This window comes from Sarcophilus harrisii, chromosome 4 (genome assembly GCF_902635505.1).
Source record: "Sarcophilus harrisii chromosome 4, mSarHar1.11, whole genome shotgun sequence".
Lineage (NCBI taxonomy): Eukaryota > Metazoa > Chordata > Mammalia > Dasyuromorphia > Dasyuridae > Sarcophilus > Sarcophilus harrisii.
Window position 1 is genome coordinate 62,684,699 of NC_045429.1, and position 15,192 is coordinate 62,699,890.

Consider the following 15,192-nt stretch of genomic DNA (forward strand, 5'->3'; position numbering starts at 1 on the left):
CACATCCAGCTAACACCTTTGTTTAGTGATTCATCACTTCTCACCTGAATGTTTGCAATAGTTTCCCTTTTATTCTTTCTGTTTCTAGCTTCTCCTTATTTGTAACTGACCTTCACACAGCTGTCAAAGTCATTTGGAGATCATTTTCATACTTGAGGAAGTTGGGAAAAGCATTATAGAGGAGATGGGATCTGATTGGAAGGAGGTGAAGTCAACAGATGATCATGAGGGTGGGCTGGTCATTCAGACATGAGAGTTAATGTGAGCAAGACCTGTGGATGGGAAAAAACCCCCAACAGGATGAGAAAAGGCAATAGAGAATTAATATCAGATTACAGTTTAATAGATTTACTGCTTAAAGGATTAACTTCCTACTGTTTGTGAGACTCAGTGGATACAAAGATTAAAATAAAAAATACAATTTCTATCCTAATCTAATGGTGATAAGATGTGAATAGATGAGTATGTTACGACATATAATATGATTAAAACAAAGTGAGGGATAGGCAAAATCCAATTAGAAATTTGAGGAGAGATGCCTAGAGCATTAAGTATATATGAAATATTATTAATCATATTAGATTAATTATTAATGAGTAAACAAAAGATACCTCTTTATCTTTCCCGGAGAATGAAAGAATCTCAAAGAATCCAGGAGTTTTCTGGTCAGCAAGACAGTCTGGAAAAGAGAAAAAAAGTTTGTTTTTTGTTGAACTAGAAAAAATGACCAGAATAATAATAGCATTTATATGGTGCTTTTAGGTTTGCAAATCACTTTATGTGTATAGCTATGCATAGTTATTCATATAAAGTATATATATATATATATGCAAACATACATATATAGTTATACATATAAAATATATATAAAGTATAGATAGTTATTTATATAAAAATGTATATATACATATATACTTATAGATATAAAGTGTGTGTATATATATGTGTATGTATATATACATGTATATCTATGTGTATATATATAAATAAGCTCATTGATCCTCACATCTATATGTTTGAAATCTTATTGCTCAAGCCTGTGAGGTAGGAGTTTTATTACTATCTCAATTTAAAGATGAAACAGGTCTTAAGACAGGGTAAATGTCAAATAACTACTCAGTGTCAGAGGCAGGGAGGTTAACCTAGATCTTCTTGGCTCCAGATCTTGCAATCTATTACTGCCCCACCTAGTTTTCTTAGAAGAAACGTCTTCAGAAAGCAGGGTGAGGTGGATTATTCAATCTGGGCCAGAAGTAAAAGCTGAAGTCCAGAAGGGAATAGCTTGTTGTTGTTGAGTTGTGTCCGATTCTTCATGACCCCGTTTGTGTTTTTTTTGTTTTTTTGTTTTTTTGTCAGAGACACTGGAGTAGTTTAACCATTTCATTCTCTAGCTCATTTTACAGATGAACAACTGAGGCAAACAATTAAGTGACTTCTCCAGGGTCACATAGTCTGAAGCTGAATTTGAACTCAGGTCCTCCCTACTCCAAGTCCATTGCTCTATCTACTGAACCACCCAGCTGCCTAAGGAGGATAGATAAGAGGACTTAAATAGAAGGGCAGGTTGAGGATGGAAGAATTTGAATTGGAAGGAGAATAGAGATTTTTTTAGGAACAAACAAAAAAGAATTTATACTAGAATGTTTGGATTTGGGTATGTAGAAGTGGGTATCTATGATGAAGGAATCCTAGGTCCAACTCTTGCGACAGCCAAAAATGAATTCTGTTAACAATGTGCAACATCTGGAATTGTTGCTTTGTACATGGTTCTGTTCTTGCTTATAGTCAAATAGTCAGTATTATAGTCAAGTAGTCAAAAATAATATTAGCAACTAACATATTGGTACTATGGTACTGGGACCCAAGCTAAATATTTTACAGATGATATCTCACTTGATCCTCACAACAACCCTGTGAGACAGGTGCTAGTATTATTTCTATTTTATTTATTTTTTAAACAGTTGTGGAACCTGAGACAAATAGGGAGATTAAATGACTTGTCTAGGATCACACAGCTAATAAGTATCTGAGGCAAGATTTGAATAAATTTTCTGCCTCCAGTCTTGGCATTCTATCTACTGTGACACATTAATTTCTCATCAAAGGTTGCTTTAGAGTGGGTCCCTGCCAAACTATTTATAAATGAAGACCACCAACATTTAGTAAATACCTACTATGTACCAGATGCTATCTTAAGTGCTGGGCTTTGAATAGTGGTCTAAGGAATTCCAGTCTGATAACTATTCCCACCTAGTACAGCAGTCATTTTTGCAATCTAATCAAAAAATAAACAACTGTTCCATGGAAGGAATACTCCTTGGCCCATGGTCTAGTCATGGTGAGGTTTTTTTTTTGAAGGGAAGGGCTTACTTATACTTACTTGGGGTCTGACTGGTATTGACTAGTGGAATAGAAAATATTTCCCTCCATGTAATTAATAGCATGGCAAAGTCATACCTGTCAGTGAGAGTTTAGCTTCGTTTCTGCCTGGCAGCCCAAACTAGACTATGGAAACTCCAGAAATGTCTATAGAAATTCTGATTTCGCAGAATTAGTACTGGATTTGGAGTCAGAGAGCCCATATTTGAGTACTGTGTTTGCTCATCGCTAATTGTGTGATCAGAAGCAAGTCATTTAGCCTCTCTGAGACTCAGTTTGATCATTTGTAAAACAGAAATAATAGACATTTCTGTCACAAGGATGTTGTGGACAACTGCTTCTTAAAATAGTAATAATAATTATTATATTTCATTATGAGCTTGCATATCTCTGTTGGACTACAAAAACTATATTGGACTATGTGACACTATAAAAAAGATGCCAACATAGATACAAGATGCACGGTACCAAGTTAAAAGATAGTGCTGAGGTGGTAACTTCAGTGTTTACTTTTAGAGAGAGAGGAAAAATATTTTACAACAATTTTTGTGGCAGACCCACCAATGACTTCTTTTTAATTAAGATAAAATCTCTGTTTCCATAGGATGCTGAAGTCTTGAGAAGGAAAAAGAATAAAAAGACATGGGGGAAGATTTCCTGGGTGCATCTTTAGCTGTAAACAATGATAAAGAAGGAGCTGGGGTGGAAGTTTCTGAGACGTAGGTCTTACCTTAATGGGAAAACTTGGTAACAGTTGGAATAATCCAAAAATATAATGGGTTGCTTTGGGAGGTCATAATTTTCTCCTCATCTTCAAGCAGCGGCTAGATGATCAGTTATTGGGAAAGTCAGATGAAATGATGTCAGTAAAGTGCTCTGTAAACTTTAAAGCACTGTAAACTTTAAAGCACTAGACAAATGTCAGCTATTAATCTTGTATATTATAGAGGAAATTTCTTTTTAAATTGTGTTTTTTTCTTTTCCCCAATTACATATAAAGACAATTTCTTCTACATTCATTTTAAAAAAAATATGAGTCCCAAATTTTCTCCCTCCTTTCCTCACCTGTCCCCTCCCTAAATGGTAAGCAACTTGATTTAGGTTATTTATGTGCAATCATGTAAAACGTGTTTCCCTATTAGTCATGTTGTGAAAGAAGAAACAGACCAAAAGAAAAAAAAAATGTGAAAAAAATAAAGTGAAAATAGTATGTTTCAATTTGCATTCAGACTCCATCAGTTTGTTCTCTGAGTGTGGATAGCATTTTGCATGAGTCTTTTAGAATTGTCTTAGATTTATCATATTGCTGATAAGAGTTATGCTATTCAGCACTGATCATCACATAATGTTGCTGATACTCAGTACAATGTTCTCCTGGTTTTGCTTACTTCACTTTTCACCAGTTCTTATAAGTTTTTCTGAAATTCACCTGCTTGTCATTTCTTTTAGTATTTTGTTCATTGCATTCATACAACACAGCTTGTTCAGCCATTCCCCAATTGATGGACATGCCCTCATGGTCCAATTTTTTGCTACCACAGAAAGAATTGCTAAAAATATTTTTGTATTTGTGGGTCCTTTTCCTTTTTTTATGATCTCTTTGAGATGCAGGCCTAGTATTGGTATTATTGGATAAAAAGATATGCACAGTTTGATAGTCCTTTGGGAATAGTTCCAAATTGCTCTTCAGAATGGTTGGCTCAGTTCACAACTCCAACAACAATATATTAATATTCCAATTTTTCTATATTCTCCAACATATATAATTTTCCTTTTCTTTCCTAGTAGCCTATCAGATAGGTGTGAGGTAGTCCCCTGGAGTAGTTGTAATTTGCATTTCTATAGAGTGAATTTCTAAATAGGGGTGGTTTTTCTAGAAGGCTTCAAGAGGCTCTCCCAGCTCTGAGATTCTGGGATTCTTTGATATAGCCTTCAGGAAAAAGCAAAATGAAACACCACTACTACTTTTTTTTTCTCTCAAAAAATTTTATTCGACAGAGATTATTCATTTTTCAAGGAAATACTCGTTATCAGAATGGCGAAGGGATTGGATTTTTCATTCCAGATGAGACTCTTTTGAAGAAACAACATTTTTAGCCTGGAGAAGGGAAGTCTTAGTGGTTGTGGGAATGGGATTGGGGAGAAGGCATAAGAGTTGTCTTGAATTTTAAGCATTGTACTTGGAAAGAGACAAATTTAGCCTTGACTTCCTAACAATTCAAGCTTTCTAAAAGCAGAATGGAAAGTAGTAGTTTCCCTAAGTTCGAATCCTGGCTCAGTAATTTATTATCTGTGTGACCTTCAATTTTATTGTTCAGTCATTTTTCAATCGTATTCAGCTCTTTATGACCCCATTTGAGATTTTCTCAGAAAAGATGTTGGAGTGGTTTGTCATCTCTAGCTCATTTTACAGATGAGGAAACTGATACAAACAGGTTAAGTGACTTGCCAGGATCACACATCTAGTAAGTTTCTGAGGACACTGATTTGAATTCGTGACTACCTAGCTATACAACCAAGCTATTACTTTGACTAAATCAAATGAAATCATTAAGTGTTTATTAAGAGCCTACTTTGTTCCAGACACTGTGCTGAGCACTTGTAAATGAAATCAAAAGCAAAAACAGTCCTTTTCTTCAAGGAACTTGCAACCTACTGGAGTAGAAATAGAAAGACATTATGAAAACAGTGACATACAAATAAGCTATATATCAGTTTATTTAGAGGTACTCTTAAGGGGAAGGTATTAATATTAAGGAGGACCAGAAAAGTCTTCTTTCAGAAGGTAGGATTTTAATTGGCCCTTGAGGGAAACCAGGAAAATCAAGAGACAGAAACAAGAAGGGAAAGAATTTCAGACATGGTAGTAGCCAGGAAAAAGTTCACAGACTTGAGAGACAATGTGATTTAAAGGAGAAACAATAAAGAGATCACTGTCATTGGTGGATGACCATAACGTGTAACAGGGTTAGAAAGGCTGGAACAGGCCAAGTTATGAAGAGCTTTACAATACACAGACTTTCATATTTAATCCTGAAAATGATAGAGAGCTGCTAGGGTTTGTTAAATAGAAGGTTAGGGTTAACTCTTACTTGATCAGATGTGATACAGGAAGACCACATTGATAGAGTGGAGGATGGAGTAAGGGGTATCTTGAAGCAGGGGGAGAAACAGAATAGCATCAAAGTAGTCTAAATGTGAGGTGATGAAGTCCTGTACCATGGTTGTGCCGTTGTCAGAGAATAAAATTATACATATTTGAGAGATGTTGAGGAGGTGGAGTTGACAGCACTTGGCAATAGATTCAATATGGGGAGTGAGAGAGAGTGAAGAGTTGAGGATGACACCTATGTTGAGAACATGGGGAAATGGGAAGATGATGGTTCCCTTGACCACAGCAGGGAAGTTAGAATGAGAGGAAGACTTGGGGAGAAAAATATTAAGTTCAGTTTTAGACATGTTGAATGTAAGATATCTATGAGTTTAAGATAACTAACTATGAAATATTCATTAGACAATTGAAGACTGAAAGTCAGGAGAGAGGCTAGGTCTGGATAAGTAGATATGATAATTTGCTTGAATAGAGATGATAACTGAATCTATGGGAGCTGATTAGAGAGAAGACCCAGGATAGATACTTGGGGGACTTCCATGGAAAGTAGACACAGATTGGATAAAGAACCAACAAAGGAGACTGAGGAACTGCCAGACAAGGAAAATCACTTAATCTCTCTGGGTCTTAATGGGAGAGTTGTATTAAGCTAATCTCCAAGATGATTTTCGTCTCTAGATCATTGTTCTTCTAATTTTACTGGAGATTCTTCAGCAGAGCATGTCTGATTACTTTGGAGGTATGCCAAAGAGGGGAATTCTTTTTCAGGTATGGATTGGACTAGAGGGTCACCATGGTCTCATTCAACACTGAAATTCGGCAATTCTAGATTTTTTCAATTTGCTTAAGCATTGCATTGATTGTGTGACTGGGTAAGTCTTTATATATGTCTTTATCAATGGAGTTGAGTTGCCTGTGGCAACCCTCTTTACCTCCAATCATCTTTTTCCATCCCCATCTCTAGTTCTTAAAACCTTTCTTATACTTTTAGACATGGATCGAATTTTCTCTCTCCCATGAAGACTTCTTTGATCCTTGTAGTGAGAAAATCTCATATTCTGAAACAACACTGTATACATCTCAACCATCTTGCTATTTTCTTCCTTATATTGTAACAACTCTTTGTGTAATTAATTTAACTCTCTTACTAGATTTTAACTTACTCCTTCTTGCTCAATGCCCAGTAATATAATGGAATGAATATTGAATCAGTTAGGAGATGTGTGTTCTAGTCTTTCTTTGCCACCACCTGGGTGACCTCAGATAAAGTAGCTTTCCCCACCTGTAAAATAAGGAAATAAGACTAGGTGACCTCTAAAGTCCCTTCTGTTTCTAAAAAGTCTTGATGTCAAGAAATATTCTTTTTTTTAAATAATAGTTTTTAATTTTCAAAATACAAGCAAAGATAATTTACAACATTCACCATTCATTCAGGGTTTTGCAACCTTATGTTCTAAAATTTTCTCCCTCCTTTCCTTCCACCTCCTCCTTAGACAACAAACAATCCCATATATGTTAAATATATGCAATTCTTCTATGTGTATTGTCACATTTCTCATGCTATGCAAGAAAAATCAAATCAAAAAGGGAAAAAAATGAAAAAAGAAAGAAAAAAGCAACAAACAACAAAAGTGGCACAAATACTATGTTGTTATCTAAGAAATATTTCATGAGTTACTTACATATGGTTCTAGAATTTGGAGCTGCAATAGATTCATACAACACTGGGCTCCTCTGAGTGTTGGGTGTGGGTGTAAAAGGGAATGCTTATATATTGCTAAAAATCTTGTTATCAGTCTATTGCAGCTGGACACAAACTCTGACCAATGGACAACCCCTTTAGAGTAAAAGGTTTTCTCAATTTAATAGGAAAAAATGGGAAGTGTTATAAATACCCCAGCATGTTCCACTTCTAAGTTCTTGTTTATGAATAGCTAACATTTATTGCAAAACAATTTATACACTTTATCATGTTTAGTAGCTTGAATTTATATAGTGCTTTTAAGGTTTATAGAATACTTTTACATATATTATCAAATTTAATCCTTAAAATAGCACTAAAAGGTAGATACTATTATTATCCAAATATCCAAATAATAAGCCATCCAATAATAGCTTTAATAACAATAGTAATAGCTAACATGTATACTAGTGCTTACTATATATTAGGTACTGATAGCACTAAGTGCTTTACAATTTATTATCTCATCTAATTCTGGAAACAACCTTGTGGGTAGGTACTATTATTATCTTTTTTTACAAAAACAACAACAACAACAACAATAGTTAATATTTATGTAGTGTTTGCCATTATGTAGTTGGGAGGCAGGTACTGGTATTATTATTTCCATTTTACTGATGAGGAAACTGAGTCAAAATAGAGAATTTGTCTTTCTGACTCCAAACTCAGCTCTCTGATGCCTATGATAGTTAATATTTCTTTATGTGCTGTGCTTTTTATTTTTATTTTTATTTATTTATTTATTATTTATCGAAAATCTTTTGTTTCTCTTTTCTCTTAATGCAAGGTGGGATGTTTGAGGTGAATAAGAGGAAAAGAGTTGAAGATTCTGGAAGTCTCTTAGAAGTGGCTCTTGAAAGCAGCTGGTAAGGCAGTGTAAAGAGTACTGTGCCTGGAGTTGGGAAAACTGGAATTCACAAGTGACCTTGGACACTTATGAGCTATGTAAACTTCTGTCTGCTGCAATTTCCTCAACTGTAAAAATGGAACTACTAGCATTTTCCTTGCAAGTTATTGTGAGGATCAAATAAGGTAACATTTGTAAAGCATTTAATATAGTGCTTAACATATATTATTTTTGTTCCCTTCCCATTCCTCTTTTCCCCTTCTTGCTAAATAGTAAAAAAATGGTAAAAAACCTCTGTTCTCTTCATCTCATATAATTGGGTACTTTTGAGTAATTGCTGCATTTGAGACATTATTTATTTGGGTTATTTGTTGTAGAGTATTATATCAACAATGAAGTGTTATAGTGGGCTATTTGCCAAAACGTGTAAATAGTTTTCAATAGACTAAATATTTTGGTGTTATAATAATGTTCTGTATGATAAGATTTTATTTTTGGTGACAATTAAATAAAAAGTCCAACAATTACAAAATAAATGAGTTCGTATAATTAAGGTGCTTATGCTGTTCTCGTCAATAAAATTTCACAAATTGGCATAAGTGGCCAGAAATTGGCCAAAATAGAGAAAGGATCTGGTGGGATGGAGAGAAGCTGAGACCTGGGTTTTATTCCTCATTGTTCATGTGACCTTAACCCAATCCGTTCAACTCTTTTTATCCTAGTTTCTGCATCTGTAAATTGGGTGAAGATGGATGATTAAAAGAGATGATCTCCTTGAAATTCTTTTAAGTCTATGAATCTACTATTCCTGTAGAAATGCATGACATTCTTATTCTGTTACCATCACTTAATACCTGGAGTTGTGTTATGTATCAAATGTGCATTTGAAGTATCCTTTTAGTATTGAAAGCAAAATGGAGAATATTATGTTAAATCTATACCTGGAGTTCCATGTCTAGTTTCTGCTGCTTTATCTCAAAAAGGATACAATGAATATTTCATTTAGGGAAAATCCAAAGAGAGAAAATTCTAATAATACGAATTAATAAATTAACAAATAAAAAATCCTGAAGGGCTGATGGAAAAGTGATGGTTAAAAAGGGACTTGATAAAAATCTATAATTGAGAAGTATATTTTGCATATGCTTATTTACATATATACTGTCTCTCCTACTAGAATTTAGATTACTTAAGTGAAAGGATAGTTTCATTTCAGTCACTATATATCCAGTACTACACATAATGTATCTTGCATATAGTAGGTTTTTAAAGCATACTTATTGAGCAACTTCTCTCTGTTGATTATTTCTTATTTATCATGTATATAGTTTGTATATAGTTGTTTACATGATGCTTTTCCTATGAGATTGTGATCTTCTGAAGGGTAGAAATTATCTTTTGCTTTTTTTTTTTTTTTAATATCCCCAGCTGTATCCCACTGCAACACAATGTCCAACATATAATGGGCACTTACTACTAGGAGTAGTTAACATTTACATAGCATGTATTATGTGCCTAGCACTATGCTAAGCACTTTACAATTATGATTCAATTTGATTTTCACAATAATCCTGAAAAGTAGGTGCTATTATTATTATTATTCCCATTTTGCAGATGAGGAACTGGAGATAACTGTTAAATGCCTTGACCAAGGTCACCTAGATAGGAAGTGTTTCAAACTGAATTTGAATTTAGGCCTTCCTGATTCTATGTCTGGTGCTCTGCTCATTGTGCCACCTAGCTACCCTATATAATTACTTATTGAGTAATTGATTGATGAAAAGTGATAAAATAAAGGCATGGATAAAAGCATGTGAAGGTGGGAAAAAAGGTGACGATGAGCATAGATTGAAGAAGTGATGAGAAATCATGTGCAAGCTCTGGCTGAAGGCTGGGTGAGCTGGAAGCCATGAAAGTGGCTAAGATGAAGATAAGGATAAGATGAAGGCAGTGATAAGGTGAGTATATGGATAGGGTAATCAGATTAGGTTATTATGTCGATAAGATAAATATGGCTCTATACACCAAATACTAAAATAGGAGGAATGGGGTGACTTTTGAAACTCAAGTATATACGTTTGGGGGAAGTAGGAAAGGGAAATAATTACTTTGCTAGTGGGTGATAGATTTCATGGAACTTATTCCCTTAAGTAGTGGAACCTGTAGGAAATACAAATAGAGTTCAAGTGTGTTTGGGTAGTTTTAGAAATGACTGAATTGTAAGGAAATGATTGTAAGGAAAAGTTGGGAGCTGCTTAACCTTTAAGGCTGACACTGACAAAAATAACCAGCTTGTCCCACTGACTCTCTTGGCAGCAGAACCTTGGGCTGAACTGATCATAGGCTGAAATATAGTAAACTTCGAGTGCTTCAGGAAAAGAGAGAGAAACATGTCACAATTTTTTTTTAAAGGAAAAGATCAGAGGCTATTGAAATTGACAGTGAATCACGGGGAGAAAGTTAGGAATAGATCATTGAAAAGATGATTCATGACCATGTAGCTAGGAAAGTAGTGATTACAAAAGCCAGAATGTGGCAGATCCTTTGAATTCCCGAGTGCTGAATAGTACGAGTAGTAGGGCTGAAGCTAATTGGGTATTTCTACTGAGTCAGGCACTAATATGGTGAACCCTCTTAGCTATAGAGGCCACTAGACTACCTATAGAGGAGTGAACCAGGTCAACGTCTTCCATGCTCATCAGTAGTAGAATTGGATCGGTGAGTGGCCATTACTCTTCCATTTTGGGAAAGATAAGAAGACCCAATCTCAAGGACACAACAAAACCAAAAAAAACCCCAAAATACCTAATCCATCTCCATTCCCCCAACCGAAGATGACGATTCAGCATTTATTTGTCAAAGAAGCCTACTAACAGATAATCAGAAATAATTTATTTCTTAGATTATATTTGTATGTAATTTGTTTTATAAAATCACATAGCTAATAAGATGCATTATGGTATGGTCAAAAGAATGCTGGATTTGGATTCAAATCATCATTGTCATTTACGATCAATGTGACATTGAGTAAGTCACTTTTAAAAAATTATGGAATAAAACGTGCAATTTAACTAGGCTCTAGCAAAGCATTTGATAAGGAATCTTAAATTATTTTCGTGAAAAAGAAGCAAAATATTGACAAAGCATTAGATGGATTCAAAATTGGTTTGAATGTTTGGAGACAAAGAACTATTGTTAACAGTTCAATGTCAACTTGGCAGGAGTTGTCCCATGGAATACTCCAGGGTTATGTGCTTGGCTCTTAACTGTGTGACATTTTTTATCAATGTCTTGGATAAGGGTTCAGATGACATGATCATCAAATTTGCAGATGAAACAAAACTGGGAGGAATAACTAACTCACCGGATGACATTCTGCTGTCAGGATTCAGAAAGATCTTGACAGGGCAAAACATTGCCCTGAAATCAAATAAGATGAAATTCAATAGAAAAACTTTAAAGTCTTAGACTTGTATTTTTTTTTAAATTGCAATTGTAAATTTGTACCTGCACACAAATGCACAAGGGGAGAGGCAGGAAGTTTTGTCTGATATAAGACCTTGGGATTTTTGTCTGATAAAGTTCTGTGAGCTCAATACAAGTCAATGAGATGTAGTCATCAAAAAGAGTTTGTTGATTTTGGGCTGCATTGAGAAGCATAATTTTCTGAAATGCAGTGATCATCCTTCTGTGCCCTGCTGGAGTCAAAACTGTATCTGGAGTATTATGTTCTGTTCTGGACACCACCATTAAAAGAGATTTTGATAAGCTTGAAGGTACAGAAAGCTGTAAAATGGTGAAGGGTCTTGAGTTCATTTCAACTGAAAATCAGCTAAAGAAACTGGGAGAGTTTTGTCTGGAGGAATAGGAGAGCTGTTTTCAGGTACTTGAAGAACTATCCTTTAGAAAGAGGGATTAGAGTTATTCTGTATGGCCTCACAGAATGTTATGCCACAGTTCTCTTGTCCTGAGTCAGTTTCCCTAGTTATCCTGACCCAATCTTGCCTCGGTTTCCCTAATTGTTCTGCTCAATCATCCCTCCCTCCTAATCATGATGATCCAGATAAGGAGAAAGACTTTCTATCTTAGGCATCATCAGAATTTTGGGTGCCTCTCCCCACTCTGTAATCCCAATTATCAGATATCCCCCATCCCTCCCCTCACCCTGCCAGAACTGGATTGTCAGAGTTCCTGTTCCTGCTCTCAGCATCCTGACTCCTCCCCTGCCTCGCTCTACACCCTGAGTCTGAGCCACGTGTATGTATATGTCATTGAGAACTTACATTGTTGGCTGGATTCTTGGAGAGGATAATCTTATTCAGCGCTGGGACCAAACCATGGATCCAGTTGGTCCCAGTAAATCTCTCCCTTTTAAATAAATTATTAAATACTTTCTAATCTCTATCTTGCCTCAGTTTCTCTGGTATTACAAGAAAAACTAAGTCATGAGGGGAAATTGAAGAGAGGTCTATTTGATCTTAATATCAGGAAAAAAGTTCCCTAAAAATTAGGGTTATCTAAAATTAGGGCTATCAGAATTAACTGCTTTGGGAGATGATAAATTCTTACTCAATGGAAGTCTTCTAGTAGTGGCTTGGACTTGTTGGACCTGCACTTACCCCTTCTACCTGGTGACTTTCCCCATCATAGTTTTGCTATTTAGCGGGTTGTTATAAGAAATCAAATAGGAATTTTTTGGGGAGTTTGTAAAAGCCACAGATGTCACCCAAAGGTCAGCAGATGATACAGAAAAAGTTTAGAAACTTAGAAATACATTATATATATATATATATATATATATATATATATATATAGTATTTTTACTTAAAACTGACCTACATATAACCTATGACTAAATACTTAATGTAAATTTTACAATAAGCTATTATAAACACCCCATTTTAAAAAAAGGAAAAATTCAGACTTCTTTTCTGCTATGAAAGGAGGGCCAAAAATTTTTATATGAATTTTCCAGATCACAAGGATATTGTGTTCCTAACCCCTGTAATGTGGAAGGTATAAATGTGGTAGGAATTTCATTCAGATGTGGGTCAGACTAGACAGTCCTTCCAACTCAAATCCTGTGATTCCATGACTCAAGCTTGTTCAGACTTACTTTAATATCCTAAAGTAATGAGGCCTCCAGGTTGATTATAGGTATTTCAAGAAGGTATTTCCTCTGTCCTGCCACCCCCACTCCCACCTCCCAGAGCCCCTAACCACTAGTTCCAATTTAAATTCATTGCTTTTCAAGTTTGGCATCCTACTTGTAAACAGATTGTGAGTGTCTGCCTCCATGCTAGTGATTATATTTATTCTCTGACTATTAGATTTCTGTTTAGACTTTCCTTTCTTAAACTATCCATTCCTGCACAAATCACTCTAATTATGAAAACTTCCTTTACTTGAAATAAAAGCAGGAGTAATTGACTTTTCTCAGCAACAGTTTTTAATGTAACTTTCAAAATGTCTTCATGGCAGTATCCATGAGGCCAGGAAATTATTATTTTTATGGCTGAAAGTCCAAAGTATGGAGGGGGTGACAGGAAGGTCTATGAAATTCTTTGACTTCTGGTTAAACAATTAACATGCTTCTTTTCCACTCTCATTTTTCTCTCCTTATTGAAAATGTATTACCTCCTGTCTTTAAAACCTCTATATCTCTAAAAATTTAGAGATACCTTAAGCAAACCTGAGAGCAGCTCAATATAAAAGCAAGTATAGATTTGTGAAGAATGTTGGTAAGGGATAGATAGATGTCTGTACTAGTACTCTGTTTATACCATCCGAGGGGAAGTTGTCTCAGTTTTTAATCTACGTGTTTGGTTAACATCCAGTTCCAAATTTTGCTCTTAAAACTTTTTTCCCCCTCTTTGTGACATCCATAGCAATTAAAAACTGGGCGGTATTAATAATCAGGGTACTTTGGAGGTGCTATTATTATTGGCTTTGTTCTTAATGTAAACAGTGTCTTTGGATTCTATTTTTTTCTGGCCCAGGTCTGTGGGTGGTAGGCAGCTCTGTGGTTCCAGTTGTTTGCTTGGATGGGGATGGGTTTATAGAAAAAAAAAATTGTTGTGTACACCTCATTGTACAGTCACTCGAATATGGAAATGTATTTTTTTTTTTGACACTTTGTCAGTGTAACTCTCCGGAAATGTCAGATCATCCCACTTAGCACATCTAGCCTTGGCAAGAATTTATGTGAATAATGTAGGTGGTTCATGTCTCATGCCCTGAAGGCCTACAAACTAATCTACTAGTACAATGAGTCAGAAAACCACCCCTGCCACAATTCCCTAAGCCCCAGGTAAATAATACTTCCATAGATCTGTCTATTAATATTTGGGCAAAGAAAACCTCTGCCACAATTATGATGGTAATGATGATCAATGGATAGTCCACTTGCAAAGAGAACTACTGACCTGATATTCATATGTACATATCTTAAAATTCCCACTATAGACCAAGGAAAGGGCAGATCCATACCTTGTTTCCCTTACTGAAACCTCTGTGGTATGGGGACAACTTTTCCCCCCTTTAAGCCCTTCAGATGCCTAAGCTTCGAGTGCAGGAGATGGAACTTGATCTTGAAGGAAAAGTATGATTTGGATAGGTGGAGGGAAACTGGGCAGATTAGGGAATGATAGGTATAAACACACAGATCCAAACAGAGAAAACAACAGAGACTAGGCTTACAAGAGAAGAGGTTTCATGCTAGGAAAAGTCTTTTTTTTGGGGGGGGAGACAGAAGGGAGTTTGGACTGGGTTTATGGTTTCATTGGCCTAAGCTACTCCAGATGACGAAACTCCCTCTATTTGTATAGAAGAGCACTCCATCTGCCACTTACCCAGAATTAAAAAAACCAGTGTGTGTCAGAGGCAGGGTATCTTGATCTCAAAGGCAGTACTCAAGCCAACATGGGGTAAGTAACTGCTTCTCTGGAGGAGTCATGGGAAATAAATAAGAACAGGTAAGGGTGGGGGGGGGAATCAGTTAGGGAAAGTCATAGAAGAGAGATTTAAATGAATTGTTGTGGTTAATTCTAGATGTTTTAGCAGAGGGATTCTGGGAAGGATAAATTTTGGATGAGGGAAGACAAGTCAGAGAAG

General features: G+C 35.6%; 1 protein-coding gene and 1 long non-coding RNA gene across 4 annotated transcripts in view; one reads left to right on the forward strand and one right to left on the reverse strand.

Annotated features, from left to right (window-relative positions):
* Positions 1 to 7,201, reverse strand: part of KIAA0040 (KIAA0040 ortholog) — a 41,851-nt gene extending 34,650 nt beyond the window's left edge. The window contains exons 1-4 of one of the 3 annotated variants that reach the window (XM_012547679.2): positions 7,174 to 7,201; positions 3,110 to 3,203; positions 612 to 679; positions 111 to 272 (exon numbers count right to left, since the gene is read on the reverse strand). The gene's annotated coding sequence lies outside the window, so the exon portion shown is untranslated. Of the gene's footprint in view, positions 1 to 110; positions 273 to 611; positions 680 to 3,109; positions 3,216 to 7,173 lie in introns of those variants that run through there. The other 2 variants (XM_012547680.2, XM_031936927.1) reach the window with 2 other exon arrangements.
* Positions 1 to 9,369, forward strand: part of LOC116419068 — an 11,667-nt gene extending 2,298 nt beyond the window's left edge. The window contains exons 2-3 of the long non-coding RNA XR_004229294.1: positions 8,020 to 8,264; positions 8,802 to 9,369. This is a non-coding gene — a long non-coding RNA (uncharacterized LOC116419068). The remainder of the gene's footprint in view (positions 1 to 8,019; positions 8,265 to 8,801) is intronic.
* Positions 9,370 to 15,192: the final 5,823 nt, after the last annotated feature.